This window comes from Mus caroli, chromosome 19, assembly GCF_900094665.2.
Source record: "Mus caroli chromosome 19, CAROLI_EIJ_v1.1, whole genome shotgun sequence".
Taxonomy (NCBI): Eukaryota; Metazoa; Chordata; class Mammalia; order Rodentia; family Muridae; genus Mus; species Mus caroli.
In genome coordinates, this window is record NC_034588.1 from 52,578,682 (window position 1) to 52,602,645 (window position 23,964).

Sequence of the window (23,964 nt, forward strand, 5' to 3'; positions counted from 1 at the left end):
GTGTGTATGTGTGTGTATGTGTGTGTATGTGTGTGTATGTGTGTGTATGTCTGTGTGTGTATGTGTGTGTATGTCTGTGTATGTCTGTGTGTATATGTGTGTGTATGTGTGTGTATGTGTCTGTGTGTGTATGTCTGTGTGTATATGTGTGTGTATGTGTGTGTATGTCTGTGTGTGTCTGTGTGTGTATGTGTGTGTATGTGTGTGTATGTGTGTATGTATGTGTATGTGTGTGTATATGTGTGTATGTGTGTGTATGTGTGTGTATGTGTGTGTATGTGTGTGTATGTGTGTGTATGTGTGTGTGTATGTGTGTGTATGTGTATGTGTGTGTGTATGTGTGTGTATGTGTGTGTGTATGTGTGTGTGTGTGCGCGCGTGCGAGCGTGTGTGCACACACCTGTATACGCAGGTGCACATGCACTTGTGTGCACCTGGGTGTAGAGGCAGAGGGACTTATTTCAAAGTATCACTCTTCAGGACCCACTTGGTTTTGCTTTTGGCTCACATGTCTTTTTTGTTGAGGCAGAGTCTCTCACTGGCCTGGAACTCAATACCAGGCAAAACTGGAAGTCCAGAAAAGCTAAGGATTCAACTCTCCTTGCCGAGTCAGAGATTGTAAATGTGTGCCACTGTCTTAACTATAGTTTCATTGCTATGAAGAGACACCATGATCAAGGAAACTCTTATAAAGGACAACATTTAATTGGGGCTGGCTTACTGGTTCAGAGGTTCAGTCCATTATCATCAAGGTGGGAGCATGGCAGCATCCAGGCAGGCAAGGTGCTCAAGGAGCTGAGAGTTCTACATCTTGTTCTGAAGGCAAACAGAAGACTGACTCCAACGTAGCTAGGAGGAGGGTTTCAAAGCCCACCTCACAGAGACACACTTTCTCCAAGAAGGCCACACCTACTCCAAGAAGGCCACACCTACTCCAAGAAGGCCACACCTCCTAATAGTACCACACCCTGGGCCAAGCATATACAAACCAGCCACCATGCCTTGCTTCTTCTACCAGGCTTTTATAGACCGGACTCTGTATTCCTGCCAGAAAAGTATGCATTTTTCTGAGCTGTCTTCTCATCCCTGGAGACCGTATCCATGCAAACCATACCTCCCTGTATGTGGCTTGAGACTCCTCTGAGTGGGGAAAGGAGACTAGAACCGGGCACGGAGGCCCTAGGTTCTAAGTCAGCCTCTTCCAAGGGTTGAAGTAGAAGCAGAATTTCCTGGCTTTGGGAAAGAAGATGCCTCCCCCTTTGCTGAAGAGCTGAAGGGGTTGGGCTGGATTTCCACAAAGAGCACCAGGGCTTTAGCGTTCAGGAGAGAAACTGGCTAACCACATCTGGGGCCTGAGGGTTCACCAAACTTGAAATGAAAATAATCTTTGCAAAATATTTTTAAAATATTTAATAAACACAGACTGAAGGCTACTGCCTAGCTACATATATATTTTTTAATTAAGGTCTGAATTCAGATTAGCAACCTGTTAGCCTTTCCTTGGCTTAGATGCCATACAGAACAGTTAGAAATGCTGGCTGCAGAGCCACACAGAGCCAGAGCACAGCTCTGCCCTTCTCCCAGTGTTAAAACAATGAGAACTGCAGTTGTCTCCCCCTGTTCCTTTTGACAACACCCCATCAGCTGAGTGGGGGAGACAGTGTGGTACAGGATAGAGACATGTGAGTGTTCTTCCTTCCTCCCCTACTCCTGTGAGGCAGATACTTCAGCAAAACAAAGCCTTTCTCCAGCTCTTAATCGTGCTTAGTTAGCCCAGTGCCTCGGGCATTGGCAAGTGTGAAGCAAAGAGGGAAAATTTAAAGCTACTTGCCCAAAGATGTCTTTCTCTTGCTGGCCTTACCCTGTAACTCTAGAAAGGAAATGTTTATTGGAGGATAGGATACCACACAGAGAAGGAGAGTCCGGCTGCTCCTGCAGGTCACCAAATGCATAAGCAATGAGATTACAAGCCACACACAGTCACCAAATCACCTATAAAATTGGGCAAAAAGAGAGGCTGGTGGCAGAGGTAACTGAGCCAGTTCAGAGCAGAAAACACCACAACCAACCCAAAAGTTTGTGACCGACACAAAGGCAGGTGTGTTATATTCAGGGAGGTTTGTCATAGACCCAAAGCTAACTCATGAAGGTGATAGCCATGTATTGTCATGGTTATTCATTGGATAAACCTGTCGTTCAAAAGGTTTCTTTCTATAGAGAAAGCTTGAGGAAAGCCAGTCTTACAGTGCCTGTATTTTTGTAGTCACTCAGTTTAAAGTAAATTGAAAGGAAAAACAAAACAAACAAAACCAAAAAAAAAAAAAATAAGGTTTGAGACAATAATTTTTTTTCTGAAAATATTTTAAAACTTAGGCATCAACACACTCAAAGCCAGAGCATTGTGTGAAGGGAATCCCAAACACAAGCTCACTGACGCTCAATATCGAGACTGGTTCAAACAAAAGGCAACTCAGAAATGATCGGTCCCCTTGACCAGAGGACACCAACAGACAGAGGAAGGACTCTGGGTAGAGGAAGGCCACTGACCTGAGACCTGTCCACATTCTCTGGTGGGAGTGACAGGTTTTATGAAGGGAGGCATAGGGAGTTTATGGACCAAAGGTCGATACAGAATTATCTAGATAGTCTATGTCAACTGAACACCTTCCTGTGTGTTTCCCGGTGTGAACGATGGCTTGTGTCACCAGGACAGCTGTATCTTTCTTTGCTTTCTCTGAGTATTCCTGTCCTCTCCATTCCAGGTCCCTCCTAAAGACAAAACTCTTCACCAAGGGTGCCTACAGCATTCTAGTGTTAAGACGTCTGGGTAAGCCGGGCGTGGTGGCGCACGCCTTTAATCCCAGCACTCGGGAGGCAGAGGCAGGCGGATTTCTGAGTTCGAGGCCAGCCTGGTCTACAAAGTGAGTTCCAGGACAGCCAGGGCTATACAGAGAAACCCTGTCTCGAAAAAAACAAAAAAAAAAAAAAAAAAAGACGTCTGGGTAAATTGTGGAAACAAGCTTTCTACTTTAAGAGAACCAGGGAGTCATTTACTTAACCGGTACTTACGATTCATTATTGAGTGGCTGAGGCATCAAGGATGCAGCAGGGACCCAAGGAACAAGGTAGCTATTTTTGGAACTTTGGCACAGTGTGAGAAAGAGTCTTACCCAGGCATCTATAATATCTTGTTTGTGACACATGCTGGGGAGGAGCCCGGATACAAGGCACTGATGGAGAGTGTGGGACAAGGACCTAACTCACACTGAGTGGAATTTAGGATGAAAGATGAAGAATAAAGGCTATGTGAAGAGGTAGGAGAAAGAGTAAGACGGACGCAGCCTGAGACACCCTTGGGTCTTGCCATGTTCATGTGTCCCAGAGTTTAGATTAGTTTGTGGTGCTCAGTGGAACTTCAGTACCACTGAACAGTTTTATGCTAATCACTAAAACCACAGCTGGACCACAGGCCTGGTATATATATATATATATATATATATATATATATATATATGTATGTGTATTATATATATATATATATATATATATATATATATATATATAGTCAGACTCTTTGTTTCTGAGATGGATACCTGAGAAAAATAACTTCGTAAGATGAACTATTTCTTTTGGCTCGTCGTCATCCCCAAGGTTTGCTGGACCATTGGAAAACGCCATGGGCTCAGGGACATGTGGCAGAGACCGTCAACCTCAAGGTGGCCAAAACACAGAGGAAGTGACATAAGAGGGAACCTAGGATGGAGGATTGCCCCAACGATCCCACCTCCCACAACCCGAAAAGTTACTCTGTAAAGCTACTCCCACTTCCGAGTACCATCATCAAATGAACTCACCCCTGAATCTGCTAGTGAAGGTGGCACTCTGAGACTCAGTCCTCAAAGCCCACCTCCGAATGAGCCTTCAGAGTGCATTGCATGATCTACAGACACTTCATGTCCAAACCACAACACGCTGGCAGCTAGTTTCCTGACGAGGGATCAATTCAAACTGAGCATGACTGTCTGGAGGAAAGTCAGACTCTGTAACACCCTGCTCCTATCTCCAACCAGTTGAAATATAAGAGTAGGCTGAGAAACTAGCAAGATGCTGACCAGTCTGAGGAGCTGAGTTCAACCCCAGGCCCCTTGGAGGACAGACTAAAGCAGACATCTGCTAGCTGTCCTCTGACCTCCACACAAGGGAGGCACATGCTGGAAGCCACACAAATGCAGGTGCACGCAAAATTAAATAATGAAATAAAGTAAAAGTAGATTGTGGTCCAGAATTTGAAGAAATTCTGCCATAGAACTGAACTATAATAATTTTAATTTATAATTCCCTTATAAACACAAACACCATTGACCAAGAGAAGAGGTTTGGCAAATGAACTGTGAAAGAGAAAACTCACTCGTCACTTCATGCTGCCTAACAAAATGACCTCAAAACTTCACAGCCTGAAACAGATGACATTTATTATCTCGGGGCTCATTCGTGGTTCTGGAATGTGGATGCAGCTCATGGATGGACCTCTGCAGTGATGGCCAATGGTGAAGTTGGAGTCCTGTAATCAGCAAGAGCAATGCAGGCAGCCGGAGGTCCGAGCCTGGCGTGCTCACACGGTGTTGGATGCCACAGTTTTTTGCGGACCATTTTCTTGAAGCAGCTCGTGTGGAACTGCCCATAGAGTACCTGGAGTCTTCAAATGACTCTCCCCCTGGCACTGTTCTTGCTGGCTCTGCCTCCAGTCTCAGGAAGCTGCTCTGAGCTCAGCCCATAGCCTTTCTGTTTGTGTAGGAACATCAGCTCTGTGTCTGGGGAAGGGATGGGCAGCCCCAGAGGGACCTGACAGCTGCCCAGTGCATTCTTTTCTCTTCACAAAGCCCAATGAAGTTCAGTTTTTCTATCTAAGAGAGCTCCCCTGCCCCCACGGTCTGCTTTTGCACTTAAGGTATTTAGGGTCTAATTGTTTATCTTTGCCTATTTCCTGCTCTGAGTCCCTCTCTGGCACAGCTGCAGCCAGGGAGATGGGATGGACTGGAGGAGCAAGATGAGACTTTAGAGTTTGGAAAGAGTTGCAACGTGTCTAGAGCCACTGATGGGGACCAACTGTTTCTTTCTACCCAGGACATTCAGCCTCTGCCAGGGAAATGGAATAGAAATTCCAGAACTGCGGAGGGGAACGTGAGATAAAATGAGGAGAGTCTGCAATTAACAACCAACGGAAAGTCTGAAGAAGTTCCAGGGGAAAACCAGTTTTGGCATCTGGTAGATTTCAGGCTTTGGGATTAAGCTCTCTAAGTCGGGAGAGTGATTATTTGGTTTTCTACATCATACCTCCAGGAGCCATCATTTTCAGGGGAAGGGGGCTCATAACACTGCACATAATATTAGCATCGCAGGCTGCTTGCCCAACTTGATTTTATTTTCATTTGTGTGTTATTGGCTTGAAAACTCCCCTGAGTCCCTGATCCATATCATGTTGGCACGTGTCCCCGAAGCAACTAAAATGCTGAGCAAGCGTTATGCTCTCGCTACTTTTCTTGACTTGGGAGAAGCCCAAAAATATTCTAGTTTTCTACAGAGTGATAAAAGTCCCTGCTCCCAAAGAGATCACAGCCCAGGGGGCCTTTAAGGGCTGGATATTTTTCAGCTGAACAACAGTTAGACAAAAGCTTCCATAGTGGTGTGTGTGTGTGTGTATGCTTGTGTGTGTGTACATTCATGTGTGCAGATATGTGTGTGTGTGTGCATGTGTTTGTGTGTGGGGGGATCTACTTCTATTCTATATGAAAAGAAAAGCCATCTGTGGACTCCCAGGAAGGATTCCAGGAAATAGAAAGTGTCCAAATCTGTAGGACTCATCAAGGCTGAAGTATCTAGGGAGGCCTCCTCCCTGACTTGACTCCATCCGGAAGACCTCAGGGTCACCTTCCTGCAGGTATCACAACTAGTTTCCATGGACAAAGGCTCCCCACCCCCTCACCACCACCCCCACCCCTGCCTGGCATCTTTAGTCCTCTGCCCAGACCTAACCCACAACCCATTCTCTGCCATGAGACACACTGGTTTCTGACACAATACCTGACCAGCTCAGGACTTACAGATCCAGAGGAGGACCACGTGATGGGAAAGAGAGGCCACAGGATGAGAGTCTGGACACACCCTCATGCAGGAAAAAGGGCAGCAAACCCTGATGTTCAGCTCGCTTTCTCCCTTTTATGCAGTTCAGGACTCCAGTCATAGAGTGGTGGCGCCCACAGGTGAGGTAGGTCTTTCTACTTCAATTAACCTAATGTAGATAACCCCTCACAGGCCTGCCCAAAGATCAACCTAACCTAGATAACCCTTCACGCTGAGCCCAAAGGGCTGCCTCCTACTTGATTGTAGATCCTGTCAAGTTGATAATGTTAGCCATCACATTACAGTAGTTTGGGTGTTTGTAATGGCGAAATTCTTCCTTTTCCATCAACTATACTAAGAAACTTTGGCAAGGACACAAGGTCTGTGGTGCCCACTTCCGGTAAAGAAGCTGTCTTAGTCACTGTTCTATGTTGTGGATTTGGTTTAATGCTTGCACTATGTTATTTGGGTTCCCAAAATTACACAAGAATCTGTATGCAAGATGCTGAGGGTCCCTGTCCCCAGTTGGTAAATAAAGTTGCTGTTGGCCAACAGCTGGGAAGGGAGACAGAGACAGGACTTTAGGATTTGAGGGCAAGAGGACCGAGGAAGAAGGAGAATTGCCATGCCAGAAAAGGACTAAGGTCCAGAGCTGCAGAAGAGGGAGCACACCAATCATGGAAGAGCCGGGGAAGAGCAGCAGCAGCCCCCCCTCCACTGGGTCTAGCGTAACAAAGATGGAATATAAATTTTAGTAAGTAATAACTCGGGAATATCGTAGGGGAGGTGTTAACAATGTGAAAGTTTGCAAGTGACCCAGCCATTGAGCTGTTTAAGACATATTTAAAGCCGGGCGTGGTGGTGCACGTCTTTAATCCCAGCACTTGGGAGGCAGAGGCAGGCAGATTTCTGAGTTCCAGGCTAGCCTGGTCTACAGAGTGAGGTCCTGGACAGCCAGGAGTACACAGAGAAACCCTGTTTCGAAAAAACAAAAAACAAAACAAAACAAAACAAAAAAACAAACAAAGACATATTTAAATTCAAGGCTGAGTGTGTGTGTGCCTTTTGTTCAGGAATCCAGACCACTGGGGCAGTAGCGCATTACTTGCCTACAACAACAGTTCTTTCGCTGTGAAGACACACTATGAGGGGGAAATGTATAAAGGAAAGTGCTTAGTTGGGGACTTGCTTAGTTTCAGAGGGTGAATCGATGACCATTGCGGCAGGGAGTATGGCAGGAGGCAGGCATGGTGCTGGAGCAGTAGCTAAGAGCTTACACCTGATCCACAAGCAGGAGGCAGAGAAAGAGAGACAGAGACAGACAGACAGACAGACAGACAGACAGACAGACAGACAGAGGTCTAATATGGCTACTTTGAAACCTCAAAGCCTACACCCAGTGACAACGCCTACTCCTGACTTCCTAACAGTTCTATGAATTGGGAACCAAACATGAAAACAACTCTCTCTCTCTCTCTCTCTCTCTCTCTCTCTCTCTCTCTCTGCACTTTGAACCCAAACTGCCCAAGCATGTGTTATCTACTGTGTTCTAGCTTCCTGTTTCCCTTTCTTGGGTCTCTGGAGGCAAGAAAGCAAACAGCTCTGCCTTTCTCCCTGTGTTTCCTTGGCTTCTCTGAGGGAGAGCCAACACTGTGTCCCGCAAAGTATCCCAGGTGCTCTCCGACTGGCCTTAAGGAAGAGAGAAGTCTGTAGTCGTGCATAGAGGCTGCTTGGATGGTGAGACCCCTGACCGAAGTTACGGAGATGGAAACCAGCAAGCGTAGCTTGGTGCACCCTGTGAGAATAGAAAAAGCCAGGTAGGAAGGTTGATGCACAAAGTTTTGGGTAGAGAGTTAAGAACTGAGGAAGCGGGGATCAGGGCAGCAGCCAGTCTGGTAGACAGTCATCAGATCTGAACATTTGTCCCCCTCCCTCCTATGTTGTCAATCTGAAATGTGCCCACGTGTTTGAACACCTAGTCCTGAGATACAGGTGTTGTTTTGGGAGTTGGGGAGGAGAGTCTCTTGAGGGGTACAGTTCAGCCCTGCTTCCGTCCTGTCCTCTGCTTCTTGGTCTACCAAGGAGTGGAAAGTGAGAGCTTTGAGATCCCACCGTCACAGACCAGCTGCCCCCACCATAAAGGACTGAGATCCCCAGAACTGTGAGCCAAAAGTAAAGCCTCTAGTTTGTTTCTGTCCCGGTATTCAGTCATGGGGATAGGAAATGTAACTAATTTACTCTGTAAGTCTGTCCTAGGTGAGCCTGTCTCCTTGACCAAATTCTGAGAAACATCTTGAACAACCATGGATGATCATATGCAGACTAGACTAGCTCTTCTCAGTTCTACGGTAATGAGGCATTGAAATCACTGCTGCTCTTGGTCACCCGTGAGCTTAATGTGTTATCTTCCCCTTTCACCAAGTCCTGCCCGTTCTGACTTCCAAACACTACTCATAATTATGACTCCCCGACCCCAACCCTGATACACATTATCTAAAGGATCTAAAACCCCATTACTGTCCTTGGACCACTGTTCTAGATGTCTGACTGACCTTCTAGCCCGAATGAATTGTTTACCCTGTAATTGGACTCAGGATCCCTCTGCTACAATCTGCTGGAGTTCACTGGCAATTTCATTCATGTCTGACAAGAGTCTCCGGGAGCCAGCCAATCTCCTAAACTTGGTATGGACATCGTGACTTCACAATCTCAGCTCACTCCTGCTCCCCGTTCCTTCTGCACACCCTCTCCCTGCACCCCATGGTCCACATCTTTGCCATTTCACACCTCCACGATTTTACACAAGTTGTTCGTCCCCCCAGGATGCCTGCTTTCAGTCTTTGGGAAACCCTTTCTTATCTTTACAGGCTCTGCATCAGTGTCACATTGGGCACAGTGCCTGGCATGCAATAATTACTCATGGTTGAACTGGATCTCAGCCAAACCCTTTTGCCTGTCCCTTGTCCCTTATTATCTCTTTCTTTGGGTCCCCAGAGTTCTTTGTATGCAGATACTTCTTCTACAGAATGTCTTATATTGTGTTATAATCTTTGATTCTCTCATTATTACACAGCAGGCTTCTTGAATCCATGGATATAGTAGGTGTGTGTGTGTGTGTGCATGTGTGTGTGTGTGTGTGTGTGCGCATGCATGCGCACGCTGTTCTTCCTCTATTCCTCCTTCCCAAGAGCATTTTCTTCTAGGAGTATTTAGAGTATTCTGCAGGTCCTTTCTCTTGCGCAGCACAGACAAGCCGTGGCTATGGAGCCAGAGTTTAGCCGAGTGTCCCCTTGTCTTTGCTTTTTAGCCAGTTGGTAAGCAGGAATGGTGTGGCCAGTACCCCTTTACAGCATTGGCACCCAGAGAAAACATCGATAGGTGCTTGTCACAGAGACCCCACAACGAGTTGTTGTTTGTCCTTTACTGAGTTCTGCCGATTTCCATTCTATTCTTGCATGCTTCAAATCTTTCCAGTAGATTCCCCCTTCTGCTGCTTGACTTTATCCATGTGGGTTTCTGTTCTTCCTTGTAGCCCTTAGTGGCATGTTGGGGTGAGGGAGAAGTTGGTGGCTGTTCTCTGAGATTCTGTGTCTGTGTGTTTTCTGTTCACGCCACAAAAGGAGACACCTTTCTTTCTCTGAACCATGATGAGTCAGCCTGACCAGAGGAACGGGTGGAAGAGAGTTTATTTGGGCTTACAGCTCCAGAGGGTTAGAGTCCACAATAGCAGAGATGGCACAGTGTCAAGCAGCTGACAGGACAGCTGAAGCACAATGCAGAGACTTCACTTTCTTAATTCACACAGCAGAAAGAGCAACTGGAAATGGCTCGATTCTTTAAATTCTCAAAGCCACACCGAGTGTGACACCCCTAGACGGCGCCACCAACCAGGGGCCAAGTGTTCCAATGTCTGAGAACAGGGACTGGGGGGGGGGGCATTTTTCATTCAAAACACTGCATCACATCCAATCAAATCTAGGAAATGAGAGAGGTAACCATAAAGATACAGCCTTCAGGAGAATCCAGAAAATGCTGCAACCATTGTGTTTGAAAGAGAAGTAAAATCAAGATATATGCCCCTCTCTGTATGTTCTCTTTCTGTAATCTCCCACCCAGTCTCAGCTTTCATGGAAGCCAGTATAATGGCAGCATTGGCTCCCTGCATAAATACTTGCCGCATCCTGGACCTAACTGTCAGCTCTTGGACTCTCTTAGTGAAATTCATATAGAAGAAGCCAGAAACTCTAGAAAATTAACACCGCGTATGAGTGATCTGTAAGCCATAGCTAGAGGTTAAGTAGCCTCCACTCCCTCATTCCTTAATACCTGCTACTCAGGTATCACCGGTTTTCAGAGCTCTCCAGCAAGGGTGCCCCAGTGGAAATGTACAACTGGCTTTCCCCCCCCCTTCCTGTCCCCTAGCCTATGTGCTTTGGGCAAGCTCCGTAATAAACTCAGTACAGCCCATCCCGGCTCTCATCCAGCATTTTTGTCTCTCTGCGACTCTAATTCCCCTTAGCTCATTGGCAACTTCATTCTATCATGTTATTCAAATTCCCCAGACAGAAATCTGCTAAACCTGTCATTTCAAATCATGCTGTGTTCAGACATGGCTAGCATGCCCGCAGCTGGCCAGCTACATTAGTTCAGATAACTGCCCCAGTCCAGTCGTTGCTGGCCAAGAGGAAAGAGTCATGTCAGTTCCCAGGTCTATGAGTAGAGAGATACCAGGGAGTCAGCTGATACTGCTAACCTTTCAAACAACTGTCATGTCAGTAGATCTATGTGATAGCCAACAGGCAAGGGTGTTTAGCAAGCATCCAATTACTATTTTCAAACAATAACTTTGTAGGTTCAGATCAGATGACATATGGATTAAATCTCTGATGAAATACACACGTGGACTCCAAAATTAACAGGAGCTGTACTTGCTAAGGGCAGTTCCCCTCATTTGTTTTGCCAAATCATAGTATTTGTAAAATAACTTAATAATTTTTCACAACCCAGATACCTTCTTGGCCACTCCCTCTCTTCCTTTGTTTCAGTTTTCCCCCTCACATAGAGCTAATTAATAAAAGCAACATTTGTCAAATATGGCAAGTCCGTCAAATGGTGCTGTGCCAGTCATAGGGAGGTGGGGATAGGTGTGATAATTGACGAGATTATCCCACTTCTTGGGAGACACAAGTGATGACTGTTCCTTGCACATATACCATGTGTCAGGCACACTGTAAAATCTTTAATGTGAGCATTTAGCCCCATGGGAGACCATTCTCCTTGAGGGAGGATCTATCACTATCTTGGCGTATTAGAGAGCCTGTGTAAGGTTGGGTGTTTATTTCCCAGCTGTCAGTAGCATAGCTGACATTTGAATTCTCTCTCTCTCTCTCCAGAATCCATTAGGTTCTCTTGAACTCCCTCTGAGTAATGGTTTATATAACCTCCACATTGCAAGGGGATTTGAATGCCCTCTACCCTACCATTATACAAAGGGAGAAACTGCGATCCAGAGAGATAAATACTTGAGCTAGAATGATGTACTTACCAGTCTGGTTTAGGCAGAAAACTTGTCAACCAGTCATCTGATGGCTTCTCTGGACATGAGATACTTGAAAAAAAATGTAAAGGACAAACCTTTGGTTGTAGATGTGACATCTAGTGTTTGGGTTGTCATCCTCACTCTCTGTACATGTTTGTACATATGTAAGGCACACTTAGGAGGACAAAGTTGCTTAATCATCAAGCCCAGGAAATCCCAAGGTCTGGCCCTCCTCCTAAGCAGAGAAATAACTTTGTGTTAGGGGTGCTTGAAGGTGCCCCAAATGGCCCACCAACCCCTATTGCCTATTCCAACTTCTGTCTTACTCTCTAGTGCTTCCAGCCACGTCTTCTCCTTATATGTTAAGTCACTGTGTGGTATTTCCAGGTAGTGAAAAATAGACACAAAGGAAGAAGAGCTTAAAGCAAGTCAACCCGGTGGATTTGCTAGCTGCAGCCGTCCTGAGGGGAAAGGGTATATATACATTTGTACAAGCTCAGAAAGACAGGATGGAAAATCACAAATCTGACTGTTGCCATATGGGCAGACCCAGAGCCAGCCACACAGAGACATGTCAGAGTCCAGAGTCATCTGCTTGGAAAGAAGGGAAACCTACCCAAACTAGCTCAAGCCAAAAATAAAAGCTATGACATGGTAGGTAAGGATCTCATCTACTCTGAAGAAAAGAATGTAACTTAGTGAGCCCCTGAACCAGAAAAACTCAAGACACCAGGATGACCATTCATTCAGACTTCTGGCCAGGCTGACATGACTCTTGTGTGTCCTTACTTCTAAGCTTCTGCAGAACACATCTCCACTACCAGAAAAAATTCAACAGGACGTGACTTCTCTGTCGCCTCCTGTAGTGTTCCTGTCGAAAGACCAGCCCCAGTCATAACCTTGACTGAATTCCCAGGAGAAAACATGGTTGATGTGGCTTGGGTTTTCTATATGTTATCTATAGGTTGAATTCACTAACATCTGGTGTCTGGATGATCATTGTGACTACAGATTGATCTGTCCCTGTCACCAGAAGGTAGCATGGCTTGAGAAAGACTTTACACAAAACTCTACGAGCCTGGGAATGACACAGACTTACCTTTGCTTCTCAAGACCTCTTGTCCTTGTCTTTGGTAGGCACAGAGTCACTTAACTTTTAGCTGAGAATTTTGTCTCTCTAAATGATGACTACATCCCTGTCAGTCAGTTATGGCCAGTAAGGAGTCATTTCTAGCCATGGATATAAATATAAGTGTTGTTATATACTATACCAGGGAGAGCTTGTTGGGGAGGAGGAGTCATACCACCCTCCTCATTTTTTTCTGAAAGCAGAAAACAATACAACAGCCATCTTTAAACGTCTGCTTTGTGTACCGTTCTGTTAGTTTTCTATCATTTTTGGCCAAGAGTCCTTTATATGAGAAGGCATAGAGAGAAACAAGACTAGACATACTCTTTTCCCCCAATTTTATGGTTGTTGTTTGCACATGTGCCCACAGACACGTACATCTGCCACCACGTGGGGAAGGGAACATGTCTTTCACTGCAAATGGCCCCAAACTATATCTCTTTATCCTGTGCACAAAGCCTGGGTCTTCAGCAACTTTTCTGGATACAGAGAGCTGATGGTTATTGAGGGATTCTTGGGAGAGGAATAACCAGGAATTCTAGGAGATTTCCCTGCTGATGGACACAGTCTCTTTCCTGCTAATGACAGGAGAGCTTCTGGGAGAGGCAAGAAAGACTTTGTTCTTTGTTCTCAAGGAGACTCATTACTAGTTCTGTCCCCTGCAGAAGCTTCTCAAATGCTGGGTAAAATGTCACAACTAATTAGGCCAAACAGCAGTGAAATTCCTGGTACAAGTGCATCAGTTATCCCATTGTATCTCCTCGTCAGAGCATCTGCTGGACTTAAACTAATGCAAAGACAGCTGTGGTAGCCCCTGCCCAAGAACTCTAACCATGGTCTTTACTGAGCATTTCCCACTCTTAGCTGCTTCTTCTCTTGATCCATTGTCTCGTAACAGAAGTCCTGCTGCTCTTCTGTGCTCCTAGAAGAAAGAGCCCTAGAGCCTGCAGATGCCTTGTTGAGCAGACTCTTAGGCCTTGCTGAAGCCTCTGAGCAAATGGAAAGGTTTGAGTGCTTGCTAACTGGCTGTGTTTAGCGGTGTTGATGAAGAGGAAGCTTCTCGCAGACCCACCCCAGATCTAGTGAGTTAGACAAACCAGTGTGCTGGCATGAGAGCCACCTGTGCTTGGTTTCTCTTCTTAAACCAACAAGTGGGGACCAAGAAGGTCCTAGACAACCGCTGACCCTCAACAAATAGTTTTGTCAGCTGGTGGGGTGAAGTGTAGCGTTTTAAAGTGAACACCGTGTTTCCACTAGAGAGGAGTTGATCAAATTTTTCAGAAGGCAATAAAATCATAGGCATCCCAGACTTAGCTTGTATACACTTCATTTCTGAACTCTCAGTTGCTGTGTGAAGAAAATCCTTGTGATGTTATCAACCAATAAAGCGGTTAGAGCTGGGTCCACACTGGGTCCACACTGGGTCCACACTGGGTCCTCACTGGGTCCACACTGGGTCCACACTGGGTCCTCACTGGGTCCTCACTGGGTCCTCACTGGGTCCACACTGGGTCCTCACTGGGTCCTCACTGGGTCCTCACTGGGTCCTCACTGGGTCCACACTGGGTCCTCACTGGGTCCTCACTATGTTTTCAGCACTGAGACTGATGTTGTGAGTCATATAGAAACAGGAGATGTATTTCCTGCCTCCGCAGACCTTCTAATCCAATCTCTGTAAAGGAGTGAGTAATTTAGCAAGGATGTATAGCTGTATGAGGTATGTTTATAAGCAATGAGACTGATTTGGCAAGCCAGGTCATCAATTATTTATGGTGGGGAAATAGCCAAAGCCTTCGTGGCATCCAGAATTATTCCTATTTAAAGACTAATTAACAATCAATACCCTAATTGCAAATTCCTAAGAGAAAAACAAAACAACAAACAAACAAAACCAATGCAACAAAGACACCAGAGATGAGAAGTAAGGTCAACAGCTCCTTGGTGATCTCAGATCCAGTACCAGGTTTTCTGGGTCTATGATATGAAGAATATGCATATACATACATACATACACACACACACACACGCCTTCTTTTGCTATGTTAGTATATCCCAAACCAAATAATTTACAGACTGAAAACACCAATGCCCTCAGCATCTGGAGAGGGCCTCCTGGCTGCACCCCAGCATGGGCAAGTGTGTAGCTTGTATCTCTCCCTCTTCTCATAAATCCATAAATGCCATGAAGGGCCCCACCCTCAAGCCTTAGGCCAATGTTAACTTACCTTCTGCAAAGGCAGATACAATAAATATAAGAATGATGGGGTTAAGTCCCCAGTGGATGAATTTGGGGCAGAGGCATATTCAAACCATAGCAGTAACACAGTGGGGAAAGCTCCCCAGGAAGAGGACAGGTTCAAACCCCAGCTCCTCTCTACACCAGCTGTGACTTCCACCAAATCTCTTCACTTCTTTTCCAAGTCTCACTTCCTCTACATGGAAGATGAAGGTGTTAACAGTGATATAATATGCATCACAGGATTTAGAGAGGATTAGACAAGGTAAGAGACATTTAGTGCTTGACCTAGGATAATGTCATCTCATCTAGCCTGACCAAACAGCAGCAGGGGCAACCATGTGAGCCTAGGCAGATACACACTGCAGAGTGAGGCCAGGCAGACAGATACACACTGCAGTGTGAGGCCAGGCAGATACACACTGCAGTGTGAGGCCAGGCAGATGCACACTGCAGTGTGAGGCCAGGCAGATGCACACTGCAGTGTGAGGCCAGACAGATACACACTGCAGTGTGAGGCCAGGCAGATACACACCATAGTATGAGACTAGGCAGATACACACCCAGTGATTCATGATTCACCCAACAGCTCTTCACTGAGAGTCTGCTTTGGTCTAGGCCATGACTATAGCTGTTAAGTAGGAAAGCTGTATGCCTGCTTCTGCAGTGCTTACAAATGGAATGGTACACTTTAGTAACAGGACTAGCAGAGTCATGAGAAGAAATGGAATTGTAAAGAAAAGAACTACAAGTTTGTAAAAGTTGAAAACAGAGGAACCCAAGCAAATCCAGGGACCAAGCCAGGTTCCCAGGAGAAAGGAGACTCCGATGAATCTGAAGCATGGCTGAAAGCTTTCGAGAGAAAAGGAGAGGTCTGAGCAGACTGCTAAGCCCGGGGTGTGGAGAGAGGAACAGGTGCTAGGTGAGACCCCTCAAGGGAAATCAAAGAGTAGAAGATGATGGAGGAGGGCCCAAGGTCAGGGGTCAAAAAGGGACAGAGTTAGAGCTAGGGGTGGGGTGTCAGGAAAGAGAACCACAAGCCACCTGAGCCCTGGCATCGCTGCTGTGAATGCTGAGCTTGGGTCTTTCACTGGGAGATTTTGTGGAGGTCTCTCTGGGGACCTCTGTGCTACCTCCTCTCAGTATAGACACCGAAGCTAAATCACACTGACAATGTGAAAGCTACTTTGGCATGTGTCATATTTTCCCATAGAGAACATAAACTCTCCAGGAGACAGACATTTGTACTCCACCCAATGTACTTAGGATCTTGAAAGCTCCCGACTCTGAGACAGGCTCTATGCTGGAAGAAGCAGGACAAACCTAGAAATGAGGTGTCTTTCATTTTTCTAAGAGAAAGCCAACTTGAATATAGAAATTCTATGAAACAGTATTGTTAAGTTGCATATGCTTGTATTACATAGGTAATACAAACATTTAGACATATGATTTCCCCTAGTCTTCCTTTCAAAGGCTTAAGTCAAGCAATAATCATATTCATGCTCTTCTGGTAGACATTTGTCATTTGTCTTCATCGTTACAGAAGCCGTTTTGAGTCACCTAACTCAGCTCTTCACCATTCGCCATCTCACTTCTAAATTGTCAGAGCGCTTTGTATCCATGCAGGATACTGTCACTCAAAACTTTATTCAAAGTCCTACGAGTTCCTTTCCACATTTTTCCCTTTGAAGGATATTTATTATCTCCTCAAGGTCATGGTTTATAATATACTCTTACAAAAGGAAATGGACTTTAAAGATGTGCTTAAAATAATACAATGATAAAGTCATCACTTCAGAAATAACAGCGGTGCCTGTATTAAGTAGTTTTTGCTTCTCCTTTTCTACCTGATACTCCCAGGTAGCATCCTTCAACCTCCTACCTATCTTGCCTTACCAGTCCTCAGGCAGTGACAACACTTTCGGCTAATACCATCTTTCTCCAAGCACTTCCTTCATGTTCAAAACAGAGGAATTGAGAAAGCATCAGGAATGTGACATGTTTAATGGATTTCTATCCCAAGGAACAGCTTTTGGGTAAAGAGTTGGCTCTGTAGTCAGAAATGAACAGTAAGGACTTGCCAAGTGAATATACTTGCTTACCTCACCTTTAGTCATGGCTCAAGGGACACAAGGTAACGTTGGATATTTCTTCCAGAAGAAGTATTATAATGTAATGTGAGCCCAAGGCAGGAGTGGTGGTGGTAATTCTATCCCCAGAGTACCTGGGGTTGTGCCTGAGACATTGTCATTGGTCACTAATAGGGAAAAGGTATCATTAGTTCATAGAGGGTAGAAACCAGGGATGTCACTAAACATCATTATTTCACAAGGAAGTTCCACAACAAAGAATTAATCCTAATGTCAATGGTGGTAATATTGAGAACCCTGGCTTACTCAGAATCAAGGACAACAGTCTTAAGCTTACTGGAAAACAATGTGACTCACTGGGTGCTATCTGTCCCCATACACTCTGTAAGATTCATTCTAATAAGAATGGCAGTCTTAAATTTCTGTGTACTTTGCCCTGTTCTTGAGAGGACTCACCCTATTGTCCACATTTCTTCCCTCTCTCATCCCGACTTCTAAGTTTCTCTATGAGTGAGTGAATGAATGAATGAATGAATGAAGAATGCTAGGGTACTAATCTAGCCTTGTTTACCCAATGAAGGTGGGATCTCAAAGAGTAGTAGCGGTTCCATGCCTCTCCTACCTTCCTCTTCCAAGGCTGAGCTTAAGACTCAGATGGAGCCACTGTCAAAATGAAGAGTTCTTAGTCAACAAGAGCCTGAGACCTGGCACTTGGGTAAGTGGGCTTTTCCCTCTCACTGGAAGGTAACCTTGGGATGGATGGTTTATATTTTGGGGTCTCTGTTCCCACATTTGTGAAATGGCACTGTTAACAGTCCCACCTTCACAGAGCCATGAGAAGGATTGACATAATGTTAGTGAATTATTTGGAACAGGGAGAGCATCTGTCCGGTCAGTAGTCAGCAGCAGCCACTACTGGAATCAATCATAATACTTAGCGTTTGGAAGCCATAAATGCCTTGGTACCTGTAGATTGTGACATATTTGATTGGCTATCCAGGAACTCTCCTTTTGGATGGGTGATTGCCTTGTATAACACTGTCCGTTGCTTAAGGATGATGATTTTATTTGATTGTCTACTTGCCTAAGGAAGACTGGTAAATCTCTGTGTCTGCCGGGGAATTTCCAGAAAGGATTAGATTATGAGGATTCTGACCTAATGAATGGATTAATTCGGTGATAGCTTCAACTTTTTTTTATAGACTATCTGAAGATGATGGAGCTGTGGAAGGCTTGTTGGAGGAAGCGACTTAACAGGAACCACTCCCCACCCCCACCGCAGGAGCTGTAGCTTAGCCCAGCCACTTCCTGTTGTTGCTTTGCTCTACTCTATTTCGCGCCTGCCAGCCATGATGTGAGCTGTCCATGAAGCCTTCACTGCTGGCATGGGGGTGGAACCCCCAGACCTTGAACAGCAGAAACAACTATTCCATTTGCCTTGTTTCTGTCAGACACTTGGTCAAAGTAGCCACAAAGCTGACCGCAAATCTCTCAACATTTTACTTGTTAAGGATTTTGAATATTGCTGCTCAGAGCTTGGTCCAGCTACAAGGCTTAAAGTACATGGTGACGAGAACAGGTAGGGGATCCTCACGTGGAGGAGCCTCTGACAGAGGCTCACAATCACACAGTCCAGTTTCTCTGACAGGTGAGTCCTGTGGACCAATGTACTGATCCCTGAGCAGGGGTCACCTCCATGTTTGCTCTGTCTTTTTTCAAACTGTCTGGTGCTTAGGGCTGGTTGGTCCTCTTAAACACTCCATTCTGGAACTTATCAGACTACTAAAACCCACATCCTCATGCCATAAAAAATATGTCATGCAGGGTGCCCTCATGCCTCCCCAAGTCACAGATAAAGGTATACCCTGCCGGGATGGAGGCTGGAAGGCCTCCTTGGGAGGGAGTTGCATCTGACTGTAGGTACCACTTACGAGCTATAGCCTGTCCTTACGAGTGAGCAGTGAGTGACAGGGGAGAGGGGGCGGATCAAGTCCCGCCTTAACCCTTTGCACTTTTGCATCAGCCTCAAACAATCCCAACGCTAAGGAAACATTGCCTCTCACTCTCCAAAGTGATCTTGATGGGCACTGATGTTTTTATGATTATTAATAAAATCTCGGAGGTTGGATTTTATGGGCACATGGGGACTCTAAAGAGTCACTCCTTGCCGTAGAAAACTGTGTATTTAAGGATGATGGAGGAAATCTTAAATTAAAACGGTGGAGTGGAAAGTGGGGGTGCAAGAAACAGACGTTAAGGAATCAGCCGTGGTTCTGAAAAGATTGTGCTTGCTTGCTGTCCAGGCTTCCGGGGGCTGTGTTTCCTGGACATAGCTTACCCCAGGTAAGTGTGACTTAGGGCTAGGCGGGTGGCCAGAAGTCCCCTTTGGGAAAGCGAGTCATTAAATAGTTGGTTTGTTTTGTATGGTCTTCTCTGCACCCTCTTCCTTGCCCTCCCTCACTTCATTCTGCCCACACACTCTTCGGGGGTTCGTGGATGGGTTCACTGAAACTGTGAAATCAAAGCGACTTAAAAAAGAAACCCCGTTCCTTTTTAACATCCAAATGAGAACAGGTTGAAAACCGAGACAAACTCCAGGGTTGTGATGAGCTAAACATGGGAGCATTCTGAATGAACAGGAAGAGCAGACCCCTGACATCCGGTTACAAGTTAACTTCGTAATTCACAGGGATATTAGGGAAGGCATTCCTTAGAGAAGCCTAGGATAGTGTAGCTGTGCTCAATGCGAGGACTCAGCCAGCATTGTTCTGTAGCTTTGCTTTGGAGCGTGAGGCAGCTGGAAGGAGCCTCCCCACCTCTCCATATCTCTACGCCATCTCCCCCTCTCTTGTCAGCTTCTAGACTTCTCTGAAGACTTGTGTTTAAGCTAGAGTCCTGGAAAACTTGGTCATTACCAGTGCCTAATTACAGGATGATCAATTAACAGCAGGTCTTTAAAACAGGATGGGCCCAAACTAGGAAGCCAGTTTTGATAACGAACAGATTTGAAGGGACTAGATGACAAGGTCCTCTTCAACTAAGTCCCACCCATGCCAGCCGTGTCTTTGTTTGGATTTGGCATTAATTTTAGAAACTGTAAAACACAACATGCCAGATTGGTGGACTGGACATAGAGCTGCTTCCCAGAGGCCAACAATCTGCTGTCTCATGCAAGACGAGTGAAGTAGCTAGAGAAGCCTGTGGGAAGAAATGGGGCCTCTGTGAGCTGGGGTGACACAGGTCCAGGGCACACCTTGGTGAAACACCTCAGCGTTCCATTCTCTGTTGTGTGTCTGTGAATTCACTCAAGTGTGTCTGCTTCTGCTTATTGTATAACTGCTCTGCCTTTTAAAAGAGGTATATATATATATGTATATATATATGTATATATATATATAATATATACGTATGTATATATATGGGACATTGCATTTTAAGCTGAAGTTATATAGAATATTCTACCTTAAAGTGGAGGTTGACCATTTTAAATAAACAAATTAAATTTTCCTTAAGGGGTAATAAATTGTTAAGGAGTTTAAGAACTCAACAACATCCAATTTGCAAGTTAAAAGGGAGGGAGGGAAGGAAGATGGATGGACGGACAGACAGACAGAAAGAAAGAAGGAAAGAAAGAAAAGGGAGGGGAAGAAGGGAGGGAAAAGGAAGGAAACAGAAAGAAGGGAAGCAGAGAGAGGAGAGAGGTTGCTTTGTGATTTTGAAGTTGGAGAAGCACAGAAGAAACACTTAGCCTTTCCTTAAATAATAAATACTGTCTGCTAAGTTGTTGAACTTTAAATCCTATGATAAAGTGGTACTTGCAGAGGCTGTACACAATCAGAGTAAACAGTTTTGTTCCCATGGGATTTCTGCGTAAGAGATAGGAAAGATTGCCTTGGCAGAGCCTTGTCTAATAACATACAGTAGCCAGCTTCTTAGAGCACTGCAATTTTTAATTCCTGAATCACATTTTATGAAAATTGTTAGTGAGCAGGGTTCGACACATATAGTCTCAACTCGAGTTGACTGTTCATTAAAGGACTTTACAGCATAGAGAATAGCTGAATGGGAATTGAAACAGCTCCTGTTTTTAAGGGGAGCACTCGCTAGTAGGAATGTCCCCCCCAGAATGTCAGTGAGGCACTTCAGATAAGCATTCAGAACTACCTTCTGGCTAAACAGTGAGTCGGGAGAAAAGGAAAAGAAAAAAAAAAAAAAAGACGACGACGACTTTCAGCCAAGACCCCATTGGCAAGTGGGTAGGATTTGGAACAGCTCAGAATTTGAGCTTCTGGTGTTTTGTGAGCTACTTGGTGTGGTTTGCCTTATCCAAGAGTGCTTCTAGATTTTAAAGCATACTTGCTTGTTGCAAAGATAAATAAATAAACATCCAGGCATTCAGGGAGAGTTTGACTTCGCTTTCTCTTTTCCTCATTAGCGTCTGTTTGGATCTCCTCCTTGCCCCTTCGAAGCTTTTCTGCTGGAAGCTGATGCTTTCTAGAAGAGAAGGAAACGCAAAACAAACAGGAGTTTAGAAGCAAGCATCCTTGCACCTTGGGTGGGGCTTCCTTGTGAATGTATTTAGAAAGGAACACAAGTCTTTCATAGCCAGCATTTATGAGGCCCTACCACTGGGGCCACTGGTAATGAGAAAGAGGCATGGCTTTGATTTACTATTGTTGTTTAAATAGATTTAAATCCACTGAAATGGTTTTGTTCCAATTCTTCTATCCATTTTTTCTCAGTTCACCGACTTCTCAAAAAAAATAAGCCTTTCCCAGTGTTCCTGACAGTTCCCTGCTCTGCAGAGGCGACTGGGTGAGAAAGTTTTGTGCTTTTTTTTTTTTCTTTGTCTTGCTTTTCCACTCCTGCAGCCCTCTGAGGCCCCAGGGAAATCCTTAGTGTGCACTTGGCCAGTATGGACCGATATAAATAAAATACAAATCAAAGGCATCGTTTCGCTGGCTCCTTTAGGTTTCTAAGGCAGAAAAAAAAATGTTCTGATCACTGAAGCCATTTCAGGGCCCGAAATTAGAAAGTAATAAAAAATATCACACTCTCCCTGGTGGGCAGTGCATTTAATTGGCTCCCCAGCAGGGGTCCAGCTCTTGAGTCAGAAGTGCTTTCTGTGTGGATCCCTGCTTTGGAAGGACTACATGCAAACACTACCAAACAAGTTTAAAAAAAAAAAAATAGCAAATGAAAGCAGGAACACCAAAGGGAAATTCAGAGATGGCTGGAGAAGTGCTGTAGAACGCAAAGGAAGAAAGATGCATGTATTCTGAATTTATTTAAAAATTACCTACATGGGATAAGAGGGTAACTTTATATGTTTAAGTCATTTGGGATCCTCCCTCTGACCCCATTTGGAATCTTTTACACTCTAGCGACATGATGCTTTTTACATAGAAAATCGACCACGTTCGAACAGTTCTGGATGTTTGAGGTTTGCCTTTTAAAAGCTGATTTTTGGGTCACTCCTAGCCTAAGCAGGACGTTCTTGAAGCTAGAGGAGGGATCTGGATGCCCGGAAGGGTTAGGATGGTCCCCAGCTTCCAACGACTGCAGACCTTACAGCCTGGTACTGTGCTGCCACCTACTGTCCCAGCTACTGCGGCGAGAGGCAGCTCCGCTCTGGGCTGGTTCCTTGAGCTTTCAGTGAGGCGGGTTCCATGGATCCTGCCTGTTCCCAAAGCAGAAATGTCGGCTCCAGACCTGGGGTTTGGCTTCTTGTAATGGCCGCTTTCAGAACAAATGTTCAGCTTGCTTCCCTTCTCTGCCTCTCCCTCCCCGCCCCCTTCCAGCTCTGGAAGTTTCCACAGGTAGGAGAATTGGAGATGAAAGGGAAAAAAAGGCAAGGCTTTTTTTTTTGTTTGTTTCAAACACTGCAGTTGCCTGTCTATATCATTGAGCTGAGTGAGATGGAGGAGCAAGGAAGGGGCCTTGACGGGCAGGGCCAGATCTAGTGCCCTGGGGAGAGGTATTCCCAGGAATGAGCCATTGGTTGAGATATTTAAAACTTAAGTGGACAAAACATTAGACCCTTCCCCACAGGGAACAAGGCTAGAGTGGCTCTAGGGACCTAACCCTGGTGAGCACAAAGGCCCTTACCAATTCTACTTTTTTTTTTTTTTTATGATTTCTCAATTGACTTCCCATTCTATAAAAAGTATTGTGTTTCTGCTGAAAAAAAATCCAACGGCTCTGACATTCGGTCTGAGGTCAGGCTGGCTTCAACACCGTTTCATTTCTGTGGAGCATTAAAATACCCCTGTATCTACTTTCTTTGAGCAAAGGGCAAGTGAATTCACATAATTAAACCTATAAATACATATTTTAGACCGGAGATGGGGGGGGGGTCCTCCCTTGACTACCGGCCAAAGCATGACGCTCAGAGTACCTGGGACCTGCCAGGGGGTCCTTGGCAAACCCACAGCCACGCCTGACCCACCAGTTTTAATTTGCTTGTCTCACTGGTCAGGGTGGTGGTATCCAATGTCCCTTTTGAAGCTGTGGGCAAGACTCTGAGGCTGGAAGAGTGAACTCAGTTTGCCTTCCTTGCCACAGTTCCCAGGGTAGATTTTATGTTCTACACTAGACAGCAAAAGACAAAGAGAGCGGGGAAGAGGTGACATATGTCACCTTGCTTAGAGGATCTTCTCTGGGGTGGCTTGGTTCTGCTATGAAGCTGATCACAAGGTGCCCATTAATTGCCAGGAATTGAGTTTGGACCCGGTGGGGCAAAGTGGAATAAGCCCATTAGGAGAAATCTCTCCAGAACTTTGAACTGTTCTCAGGGAAAAAGTTTAAAATCCCACACTCTTTAAGACATCACGTGACTTGGCCCCATCCT

The 23,964-nt window shown here is 45.3% G+C and overlaps 1 long non-coding RNA gene across 1 annotated transcript in view; it reads left to right on the forward strand.

Annotated features, from left to right (window-relative positions):
• LOC110285270 overlaps positions 1–23,964 on the forward strand; it is a 34,932-nt gene that overhangs the window by 5,844 nt on the left and 5,124 nt on the right. Inside the window, exons 3-4 of the long non-coding RNA XR_002377042.1 lie at positions 17,751–17,829; positions 18,626–18,762. This is a non-coding gene — a long non-coding RNA (uncharacterized LOC110285270). The remainder of the gene's footprint in view (positions 1–17,750; positions 17,830–18,625; positions 18,763–23,964) is intronic.